General features: G+C 45.6%; 1 protein-coding gene across 1 annotated transcript in view; it reads left to right on the forward strand.

Annotated features, from left to right (window-relative positions):
• The window catches only part of FBXO16 (F-box protein 16), a 56609-nt gene that overhangs the window by 43822 nt on the left and 2499 nt on the right, over positions 1 to 10288 (forward strand). The window lies entirely within an intron of this gene.

A 10288-nucleotide genomic window follows, 5' to 3' on the forward strand; every position in this document is an offset into this window, starting at 1 on the left:
AAGGGATGGACTCTTTAAGAATGTAATAACAACAAGATAACAATACAACAACAAGTGGTGACCCCAACGTGATGGAGAACGCGCAGCCACAAGGAGCACTGAGAGAAGGGATGGACTCTTTAAGAATATAATAACAACAATACAACAACAAGTGGTGACCCCGACGTGATGGAGAACGCGCAGCCACGAGGGACATCGAGAGAAGGGATGGACTCTTTAAGAATGTAATGATAACAAGATAACAACAATACAACAAGTGGTGACCCCGACGTGATGGAGAACGTGCAGCCACAAGGAGCACTGAGAGAAGGGATGGACTCTTTAAGAATGTAATAACAACAATAAACAACAAGTGGTGACCCCGACGTGATGGAGAACGCGCAGCCACAAGGAACATCGAGAGAAGGGATGGACTCTTTAAGAATATAATAACAACAATACAACAACAAGTGGTGACCCCGACGTGATGGAGAACGTGCAGCCACGAGGAACACTGAGAGAAGGGATGGACTCTTTAAGAATATAATAACAACAATACAACAACGAGTGGTGACCCCGACGTGATGGAGAACGCGCAGCCACAAGGAACATGGAGAGAAGGGATGGACTCTTTAAGAATATAATAACAACAAGATAACAACAATACAACAACAGGTTTTGGGCCAAAGCTGCCACTGCTTTGTGTCCTCTCTGCACAACTTTTGTAATTATACCTCAGTTCTGTTTTCAGAACTCCTGGGGGATGTTGCAGAGCTGGAACAGGAGGAATCAAGCCAAGGTTTTGTTGGAGAGTTTTTGAAAATCGAGCTGCCAGGCTGAGAGGAATGTGTGGGTTTTGCAGGGGCAGAGGAAGAATGAATGAATGAATTGTGATGAAATGTGATTCTATCTCTGGGAGGATCTCCTGGCTCACAGGAGGCTGGGATGATTGAATTGCAGGGCAGGTGTAAGAGGATGTCAGGGCATGAAGGTGATGAATGGTATTTGTGTCTGCCCTGCCTGACTCCACCACTTCCTGGGCTCCCAGGTTTACCCACATGGAAAAAAAACCCAAAAAAACGGCATTTCCCTCCCAAAGCAGAGCTCTGCACTGTTAGAACTGCCCCAGGTTTTCCTTTGGCACCTCTGGCACCAGAGATTCTCCAAAACCTTGGATCCAGCGTCAGTTTCTGTGCATTAACAAATGCAGGGAGGGTTTGGGAGTGACCATTTTCCAAACCTTGGATCCAGGGTCAGTTTTCTGTGCAAGCCCAGGGAAGGTGTGGGAGTGACCTTTCTTCCAAACCCTGGATCCAGAGTCTGTTTTTTTCTAAATCTTGGATCCAGGGTCAGTTTTCTGTGCAACCCCAGGGAGGGTTTGGGAGTGACCTTTTTCCAAACCTCGGATCCAGGGTCAGTTTTCTGTGCAAACCCAGGGAGGGCTTGCAGTGACCTTTTTTCCAAACCTTGGATCCAGGGTCAGTTTTCTGTGCATTAACAGCCCAGGGAGGGTTTGGCAGGGACCTTTTCCCAAATCTTGGATCCAGGGTCAGTTTTCTGTGCATTAACAGCCCAGTGAGGGTTTGGGAGTGACCTTTTTCCAAATCTTGGATCCAGGGTCAGTTTTCTGTGCAATCCCAGGGAGGGTTTGGGAGTGACCTTTTTCCAAACCTCGGATCCAGGGTCAGTTTTCTGTGCATTAACAAGCCCAGGGAACATTTGGGAGTGACCTTTTTCCAAATTATGGATCCAGGGTCAGTTTTCTGTGCATTAATACCCCAGGGAGGTTTGGGAATGACCTTTTTCCAAATCTTGGATCCAGGGTCAGTTTTCTGTGCAAGCCCAGGGAGGTTTGGGAGCAATCTTTTTTCCAAACCTTGGATCCAGAGTCAGTTTTTTCCCAATCTTGCATCCAGGGTCAGTTTTCTGTGCATTAACAACCCCAGGGAGGGTTTGGCAGTGACCTTTTTCCAAACCTTGGATCCAGGGTCAGTTTTCTGTGCATTAACAAATGCAGGGAGGGTTTGGGAGTGACCTTTTTCCAATCTTGGATCCAGGGTCAGTTTTTTCCCAATTTTGGATCCAGGGTCAGTTTTCTGTGCATTAACAGCCCAGGGAGGTTTGGGAGTGACCTTTTCCCAAACCTTGGATCCAGGGTCAGTTTTCTGTGCATTAACAGCCCAGGGAGGTTTGGGAATGACCTTTTTTCCAAATTATGGATCCAGGGTCAGTTTTCTGTGCATTAACAGCCCAGGGAGGTTTGGGAGTGACCTTTTTCCAAATCTTGGATCCAGGGTCAGTTTTCTGTGCAAGCCCAGGGAGGTTTGGGAGCAATCTTTTTTCCAAACCTTGGATCCAGAGTCAGTTTTTTCCCAATCTTGCATCCAGGGTCAGTTTTCTGTGCATTAACAAACCCAGCAAGGGTTTGGGAGTGACCTTTTTCCAATCTTGGATCCAGGGTCAGTTTCTGTGCATTAACAAATGCAGGGAGGGTTTGGGAGTGACCTTTTTCCAAACCTGGAATCCAGGGTCAGTTTTCTGTGCATTAACAAACCCAGGGAACATTTGGGAGTGACCTTTTTCCAAACCTCGGATCCAGGGTCAGTTTTCTGTGCATTAACAGCCCAGGGAGGTTTGGGAATGACCTTTTTTCCAAATTATGGATCCAGGGTCAGTTTTCTGTGCAATCCCAGGGAGGTTTGGGAGCAATCTTTTTTCCAAACCTTGGATCCAGAGTCAGTTTTTTCCCAATCTTGGATCCAGGGTCAGTTTTCTGTGCATTAACAACCCCAGGGAGGGTTTGGCAGTGACCTTTTCCCAAATCTTGGATCCAGGGTCAGTTTTCTGTGCATTAACAAACCCAGGGAACATTTGGGAGTGACCTTTTTCCAAATCTTGGATCCAGGGTCAGTTTTCTGTGCATTAACAGCCCAGGGAGGTTTGGGAGTGACCTTTTTTCCAAATTATGGATCCAGGGTCAGTTTTCTGTGCAAGCCCAGGGAGGTTTGGGAGCAATCTTTTTTCCAAACCTTGGATCCAGAGTCAGTTTTTTCCCAATCTTGCATCCAGGGTCAGTTTTCTGTGCATTAACAAACCCAGGGAGGGTTTGGGAGTGACCTTTTTCCAAACCTTGGATCCAGGGTCAGTTTTCTGTGCATTAACAGCCCAGGGAGGGTGTGGGAGCAATCTTTTTCCCAATCTTGGATCCAGGGTCAGTTTTCTGTGCATTAACAGCCCAGGGAGGGTGTGGGAGCTTTTTTCCCAATCTTGGATCCAGGATCAGTTTTCTGTGCATTAACAAACCCAGGGAAGTTTTGGCAGTGACCTGTGGGAAGAGCTCACCCTTTCCTTGTGTAAATCCCTGGCAATGCCACCTCTGACCCCTCCCAGGGGTCCCCCCAGCCCAGCTGGTGTGACAAGGGCGAGGCTGCCATCGATCCCAGCCTGGCAGAGAGGCACTGGATCCTCTGGAGCATTCCCTGTTTTCTGTGGGAACCCACAGGCCGAGCAGGACATTCCTCTGGCCTGTGCCAACAAAAACCTTGGGAACTCACACGACAAAAAAACCACCCAGGTTTTGTTTAAATAAATCCCAAACAGAGCCAAGATTATCCCTGCACTCAGGAACAATCAGCTGAGGAATTACCCCAGCCAGGCATTGTTTGGCCAAGCACTCCGGGAGCTCCTTCCCAAACCCACCGGGAGCTCCCCGAGCAAAAACCTTTTATGAATCACGTTTTAATCCGCGTCCCCTGCTCCTTGCAGGTTGCACGACTTCAAAGAGCTTCCCAGTTTCCACCTCACCCTCTTTCTGTGGGATGTTTCCCAACTCCAGCACCACTTTTTGGGTCGTGTTCTTTGAGGTTTTTAAGTGAATGTTTTCGCCCAATGCTTCCTGCTGCAAACAAACCTGGTGTTGTTTTCCAGCTCTGCTCAGTGGTTTTGTGTAGCAGCTCCCAGAGGGTTCTGGGAGGTTTGGGATCCTCCTGTGCCATTTCTGTGAGGTTCAGGATCCTCCTGTGCCATTTCTGTGAGGTTCAAGCTTCTCCTTTGCCATTAAAAAGTGGGACAAGTCTCATTTGAAGAGTTTAAAAGTCCCAGCACTGAGCAGGTGAGAACAATTCACCTGAAATAATGAAACAATAAATAATAACTACAATTCACCTGAAATAATGAAACAATAAATAATAACTACACTCCCTGTTCGCCTCTCCCCAGCGAGATCCCAGCCTGTCTCCATTTGTGGGGAACGTTTTAATGCCAAGTCTTCCTGCAAATCTGCCATTTATCCTCAATTACAGAGGATTATTTCGAGGAGAGGGAGGAATTCTGTGAGATCTGCCTGTTTATTGAGGATCTGCCTTTAATATCCCTTAAGCTGCGGGTAATTGCTGCAGCTCAGGCTCATCTGTGCTGGTTATTCAGCAGCGCAGGCGCTGCATCCTTTCAGCTGCTGACCCAGCCTCCCCTCCCACAGCCACCATCTGCTGCTTCTTTTCCAGGGACACTTTGCTGTGCCATCCCAAAAATCCTCCCACTGAGGCTCTGTGGGAGGACTCCACCAATTTTGGGAACTGGGAGTCAAGGAAATTGATTCCGGGGCTGTTGGAGCATGGAAAATATCATTATTTAGTTTTCCAGCTCTTCAGCTGCATCCCTGAGTGTCACGCCTTGAGTGTCCCCTTGAGGTGGGGATGGCAGGAAAATATCCCCGTGGTCCTGATGTCCTTTTGGGGTGCCAAATCCTGGTTTGGAAGCTCCCAGAAATCCACCTCAGACCCTGCCTGGCCAGGGCTCGGCTTGGAAGGCAGAGCAGGATCCCGAGATAAAAATCTCCCACCCCGCCGGCGATTCTCCTTTCAGATGAGCCGGATTCCAGGAGCTCAGGGGCAAAACAAGCTCAGCTCATGTAAAATGGATGTTCGGGAGGAAGGAGAGCGCTGTAAAACGAGACCCTGCAACAACAGAAGCGATTTCCAGGCCTTTGCCAAAGGGAATTGCTGCGGTCTGGAAGGGAACCGGGGTGTGGGGTTTCCTTCAGGACGTGGCAGAACTCGCAAAAACCCAAAGCGATGGTGGAGAGAAAAGGACTGCAGGGAGCTCTTCTTGCCCTGGAATCCCTGAGCCGACAAAACCTTTTTTTTGTTTTTCCCCATTTGAGTGCTGAGGAAGCTGCGGAGAATTCCTCGCGAATAAACAGGATCACATCAAAGGAATACCTGACGCCACCATCAAAGCAAGGTGTGAGGCTGCTGCCTCGACTCCAAGTTAATCTCCCTAATTCCAGGTTGGATTTTGCAGAATTTAAGAGGTAATCCACCAAAAAGAGGTTTTTCCTGATTCTTGGGCCTGGTTAAAATCTCCTCATAGACCGACCTCGCTCTGCAGTTTTCTGGTCTGAAGGGAGAGGAGGAATCTGCGGCTCATCACATCAAGGTGAAATATTAGCATTTAAATGGCAGAGTTCATGGAATTCCAGAATGGTTTGGGTGGAAAGAGACATTAAAATTCATCCATTTCCAACCCTGACACCTCCCACTGTCCCAGGTTTCTCCAAGCCCCAATGTCCAACCTGGCCTTGGACCCTTCCAGGGATCCAGGAGCAGCCACAACTTCTCTGGGAATTCCAGCTCAGCCCCTCCCCACCCTCTCATGGAGAGATTTTTTCCCTAATATTTAATCTAAATCTCTTTAAGTTTAAAACAGCTCATGGAAAAAGTAATTTCTTGTGATCTGCGATGACAAAGAGTTTTCATCTGTTTCTTGGCTGCCCTTTTTGAGTCATCAGCTGCCTTCTCCCTCCCACAGCAGCACCAAAACAACACTGCTGAGAATTCCTAGCAGGGAACTCATCCCTGTTTAGCCAAAAAAAAAAAAAAAGAGAAAAATGGGAAGCAGAAGGAGCTGCAGTCAATTCTCAATTAGGCAGAGCGGTGGAAATGGAGCCCTCTAAGTGGGAACACAAAACACATTCTGCAGGCTGAGAGACCATAATTGGCTCTTTAGCTTCGAAAAACAGATCAATAATTTCCAGACAGCAGCTGGGCAGTGCTCACTGGGGACAGCAACAACACTGCCCAAAAAACGGGCTGCATTTGCAATCTGCGTCATCACTGAAATCTCATTTTTGTTTCTGCTGGATTTCTTTGCTGGTTGCTCAGAAAGGCAGAAATTTGTACCCAAAAACTGTGCCCAGGAGCTCAGAAAACCCCCCTGAAGGAGTGAAGGAGATGGAACAAAGATCCCAAATAATTTCCCAGGGATGGGACAGAGATCCCAAATAATTTTCCCTTTGGATTTAGCTGGGACAGTGTGGGAAAAGCTTCCCAGCCACAGAGCAGGGAAATTAAGAGCAGCAAGGAGCAGCCGTGCAGCCAAGGGAGTGGTGAGGTGACAGAGAGGAGATCCAGACAGGCTTGCATTACAAATTGCCTGCAAGGCGTTATCAAAACCCCTCCATAGAATTAGAGCTGTGACTATCGGTGTTGTCATTTATCACAGCCACCATTTCTGGTAGGTCTGGTTTGTTTTCTGCCTGAATTGTCCAAGCAGACCAAAAAAAAAAAAAAAAAAACCAACCAAAAAAAACCCCTCCAGAGATGAGCAAGGAAGGATTTGCCTCTCTGGGCACAAAGAAATATTGCACAGGGGGAAGTGAAAGATTTTTATCTGCAGCCAGTTAGGAAATTTTTCTCTGTGGGGCTCTGATCTGCCTCCAGAGGCCCAGGAGGGCGTTTCTGTCGTGCACAGTTCTGCTGGAAGGCATCTGCTGTTTGTGCTGCTGCTTGCCAATAAATCAAAAGATTTGCCTCCCACTTGATGATGAATAATGAATAATGAATTCCAGTTCCAGCGAGCGAGCGCTGGAGCGGCGCCAAGGCCGCGGCCTCGGGCCTCAAGACGGGCCCTGCTCCTTCTCACGGCCACAACGCCTCGTCCTTCCCCCCTCCCCTGCCCTGGGGCATTGATGGCCACGGGCTGCCTCTAAAAAACAGTTGCATATTGTCCTGGAGTGTTTACCCGACGAGGAAATAATTATTCTGCTTAATTGTTCTGCCGGGAGCAGGCCCCGCTCCTGACAAAGGGGGAATCGCTCGCGTGAGAAGGACTCGGAGCGGCCCCGTCCTCCCTCAGCCCCTCTTCGTGCCAGCCCAGCTCCCTGAGGGCGTGTGGGAATCAAAAATATTCCTGAGGGGGGAAAATGGGGTGAGAAACAGCAATTCAGCACTGGCAGTGAGACCTGCCCTCCTTTGTCCTCTCCCTCACTCCTTCCATTTTCCTGACCTGGAGTTGGGGCTGTGGGGGTGACCTGACACCACGATTTGGACACCAAAACACAGCAGCAGATACCTAAATTTACATTAATAATTTACATTAATAATTTACACTAATAAATTACATTAATAATTTATACTAATAATTTACATTAATAATTTACACTAATAAATTACATTAATAATTTATAATGATATTTTACAATGATATTTTACAATAATATTTGTAGTCACAAGGCCATGGCTGCCTTCTACCCAAAGGTCACAGCATCATTTAGGATGGAAAACACCTTTAAGAAGAAAAATGGGGTGAGAAACAGCAATTCAGCCCTGGGAGTGAGACCTGCCCTCCTTTTTCCTCTCCCTCACTCCTTCCATTTTCCTGACCTGGAGCTGAGGTTGTAGGGTGACCTGACACCATGATTTGGACACCAAAACACAGCAGCAGATACCTAAATTTACATTAATAATTTACATTAATAATTTACACTAATAAATTACATTAATAATTTATAATTATATTTTACAATGATATTTTACAATAATATTTGCAGTGACAAGGCCATGGCTGCCTTCTACCCCAAGGTCACATCATCATTTAGGATGGAACACACCTTTAAGAGGAAAATGGGGTGAGAAACAGCAATTCAGCACTGGGAGTGAGACCTGCCCTCCTTTTTCCTCTCCCTCACTCCTTCCATTTTCCTGACCTGGAGCTGAGGTTGTAGGGGTGACCTGACACCATGATTTGGACACCAAAACACAGCAGCAGATACCTAAATTTACATTAATAATTTACACTAATAATTGACACTAATAATTTACATTAATAATTTATAATGATATTTTACAATGATATTTTACAATAATATTTGCAGTGACAAGGCCATGGCTGCCTTCTACCCCAAGGTCACATCATCATTTAGGATGGAACACACCTTTAAGAGGAAAATGGGGTGAGAAACAGCAATTCAGCACTGGGAGTGAGACCTGGTGTCCTTTTTCCTCTCCCTCACTCCTTCCATTTTCCTGACCTGGAGTTGGGGCTGTGGGGGTGACCTGACACCACGAACTGGACACCAAAACACAGCAGCAGATACCTAAATTTACATTAATAATTTACACTAATAATTTACATTAATAATTTACACTAATAAATTACATTAATAATTTATAATGATATTTTACAATGCTATTTTACAATAATATTTTACAATAATATTTGTAGTCACAAGGCCATGGCTGCCTTCTACCCAAAGGTCACAGCATCATTTGGGATGGAAAATACCTTTAAGGGGAAAATGGGGTGAGAAACAGCAATTCAGCACTGGGAGTGAGACCTGCCCTCCTTTTTCCTCTCCCTCACTCCTTCCATTTTCCTGACCTGGAGTTGGGGCTGTGGGGGTGACCTGACACCACGATTTGGACACCAGAACACAGCAGAAGATGCCTAAAATTACACTAATAGTTTACACTAATAATTTACACTAATATTGTACACTAATAATTTGCAATTATATTTTACAATGATATTTTACAATAATATTTGCAGTCACAAGGCCATGGCTGCCTTCTACCCCAAGGTCACATCATCATTTAGGATGGAAAACATCTTTAAGATCACCAAGTCCAACCATGGCCAGGTCCTCCAAAATGACCAATTGATTCCCAGCTGGAATAGTTTGGATGGAATTTTCTCCCTTAATTTTTTTTTTTGTGTGTGTTTAAGAACAGGAGACTGCCAGGTCCACCAAAATGACCAGTTCATTCTCAGCTGGAATATTTTGGATGGAATTGTCTCCCTTTGTTTTTTGTTTGGTTTGGGTTTTTTGTTTTTGTTTTGGTTTTTTTGGGTGCGTGTTTATAAACAGATTGTGGTTTTCCCCAGTTTCCTATTTGAAATAATGCTGGATTTAACTTTATGCTCCTGGACTGGGATGTGGGAATACTGGACACATGCTGGTGGTGTGATCCTGGTTTTTTACAGGCTAAATGTGTTTTAGAGTCCATTTCCACCCTTTATATCCATGGTTTTGTGTTCCTGCTGTGCTTTTTCACTGGGAGAACCCTCAGAGCTTCTGCTTTAAATTCCCAGATTCCATTTCATGGAATTTGAATGTGGAATGAGCACCTTTGGGTAATGAACCTGCCTGAGTGCTTAAGAAATAATAATAATGCCTCAGAGTCTGGATTTTACTCCTGATATTGGGGAAAAAATGTTGCCACTGGGGCCATATTCCAGTGCAATTCATTTAATTTTCATTTAATTTTCATTTAATTTTCATTTAATTTGGAATATTCCTGTTCTGCCAGTTAATTGTGTTGAATTTCATAGCAGCTGCATATAATGCTAAAAATATGCAAATACATGTGTAGAATTATTTGGTTACAAAAAACAGTGAATAAATGTTGTTGGAGGGGCAGCCCCAACCTTTTTTACACTTCAGGTCACACAGACTTCACTGAAAACTCCCAAATCGATTCAGCTCAACTTAATTTTCTGTGGATTTCCCCAAGGAGCTGTAACAATCTTAGCTTAAATCACTGAGTCCTGAGCTTGTCTTTGAGTGCCAGAATTTATCACAACTTTAAAAAAAAAAAAAAATAAAAATCAAGTTCCCACCTTCCCCTGAACCCTGATTGTGCTCTTTGGGGCAAGATAACAAACGTGTTACATTTTCAGGTGGCAACACCCCAAAGGATTTGACTTTTATCACCCTCAGGGCAGCAAGTGCAGAGCATTTATTGGAATTTATAGTGCTTGAATATCTGTATATCGGCCTTGCCCTGGTAGGTCCCAGTTGCTCTAAATGGGCTGCAGCTGTGGCTGATGAAGGTAACTGGGATAAAAGGGGGTGGATTGGCTGGTCAGGGAGAGCCTTGGAGGAGTCCTGATGGAGCAGCAGGAGCAGCACTGCTGTGAGGAGCTGCGTGTGAGAAAACCCCCCAGAAGGTGTGGGACTCTGGAAAAGTGATAACAGAAATATGAGCAACAACAAGTGGTGACCCCGACGTGATAGTTGGCAGAGATAAGA

Source organism: Zonotrichia leucophrys, chromosome 3 (assembly GCF_028769735.1).
Source record: "Zonotrichia leucophrys gambelii isolate GWCS_2022_RI chromosome 3, RI_Zleu_2.0, whole genome shotgun sequence".
In the NCBI taxonomy this organism is placed as follows: domain Eukaryota; kingdom Metazoa; phylum Chordata; class Aves; order Passeriformes; family Passerellidae; genus Zonotrichia; species Zonotrichia leucophrys.